Raw genomic sequence first — 2036 nt, 5'->3', positions numbered from 1 at the left:
TATATATATATATATAGAGAGAGAGAGAGGTCTATAACTACTGTTATTCTGTTTGTTTTGGAGAATCAAAGTCATATCTCATACAAGTGCATTACTGTCACTGTACAATAGCCATAAATTGCAATCATGCATCCTCACAAAACACACTTGATTACAGAAACAGAAAACACAGAAAGAAATAAGTAGCTGATTCTTCTTTGCATTTAGGCAATTAAATCAAATAAAATTAGCAAGCTTCAGATGTCACAGTTTTTTTAAATTAAACAAACTGGGACTTTCATCCTAAAATAAAAAATGAATAATCAAATCTGGAGCCATTTTAAAGTATAGGGCACCAAGGCAATTATATGTTATTCTGAGATTGAGATATCTGAGAGTTTCAGCACATTTGGTTTGTGTGCACAGCAGGAGTGACACAAATTATGCAATAACAGCACAATGCTTTGAGGAAATTTTTGAGCACCGTTCACAATTAAAGCTACGTTTTTCATCTGCAATCTCATGTTTATTTCTTTAGCTGGCTCTTGTAGCAGAGACCTGTGGGTGTACTGTGGTGGTTAACGGAATACTTCGCTCAAAAATAAAAATTTTCTGAAAAAATATTCACCCTCAGGCCATCCAAGTTGTAGATGAGTTTGTATGTTCAGAGCAGATTTGAAGAAATTTAACATTACATCTACAACATTACACTTGCTCACCAGTGGATCCTCTGCAGTGAATGGGTGCTATCTGAATGAAACTGATTTCTGATGATGGATTTGTTTATTACAAACACAACAGCAATATTATGCAACATTATGGATTATGGACTTGTATTTTAACTGGAAGCAATGGTTTGAAAAACATCTTTATGATAAACTGGCTTCTTACAAATATGCAGCTTTTCACAAGATGTTAATTGATCGACTGGAGTAGTGTGGATTACTTGTGGATTATTGTGATGTTTTTATCAGTTTGGCCTTTCATTCTGACGGCACCCATTCACTGCAGAGGATCCATTGGGGAGCAATTGATGTAATGCTAAATTTCTCCAAATCTGGTCAGATGAAGAAACAAACTCTTTTACATGTTGGATGGCCTAAGGGTGAGGAAATTTCTGCAAATTGTAAATTTTGGGGTGAACTTTTTCTTCAATTACACTTCTCATTTCTGTAGGCTACCAGTTGTATGCGTTGATGCGTTTCAACCTTTCTGTGTCTTCACTTATGCAGTCCTATTGCTGTGGACACTACCTCCTCAAAGGACATCTAAAAACCTCCTTTGCATATTATTATTTTAGTTTTTCCTTCCTAATAACACATTTGCATGACTCATTTACCTTTGATCAATAACGTTGAATTATTCATAACTCTTATCTCTGAATTCATTAGTGGAAACAGTAGCTTACTAATTAACTGGATTTAGCATCTTACATCTGGTGTTATGCAAGTATGCACTATATCTGTTTATGTGTGGTAATTTGGAAAACTTTTTAAAATAAAAAATAAAAAGTTGAAAATAGGCTTGGACATATGCTGCATATGTCATTTTAGTCAGTTTTATAGTCTCTTATTATTATAAATGCATTAAATGAATACATTTAAGAATTTACATGAATGGGGGTGCATGCATTAAAAAAGGCTAGAAACGGCGCCCCTATAGAGCTATAGAGCTTCAGGGTGAAGGTAAAGTCATAAGAATACAATCTACTGACATTTGTTATGACATCTGCTTTGAACATTACAATTGCTCATTATATCTTTGGTTATCTCAATAAGTAAATCCACTTCACCTGTTAATTACTCTTTAACAATGATATAGCTGTAGCCACGCAAAAACAGGAGTTCAGAGACAAAAATCTAAAGATGGCTGCGCATTTGTTTCTATGAGCTATAAGGTCTATAAAAAAGCCCCTGGAATTCAATTTAAAGGAATAGTTAGGAATATAGTATGGGACAATACTATGGAAGTTAAAGGGTTAGTTCACCCAAAAATGAAAATTCTGTCATTAATTACTCACCCTCATGTCGTTTCAAACCCGTAAGACCTTCCTTCAT

The sequence above is a fragment of the Sinocyclocheilus rhinocerous genome, unplaced genomic scaffold (genome assembly GCF_001515625.1).
Source record: "Sinocyclocheilus rhinocerous isolate Xijiao unplaced genomic scaffold, SAMN03320098_v1.1 scaffold786, whole genome shotgun sequence".
Taxonomy (NCBI): domain Eukaryota; kingdom Metazoa; phylum Chordata; class Actinopteri; order Cypriniformes; family Cyprinidae; genus Sinocyclocheilus; species Sinocyclocheilus rhinocerous.
This window is presented reverse-complemented; position numbering follows the sequence as displayed.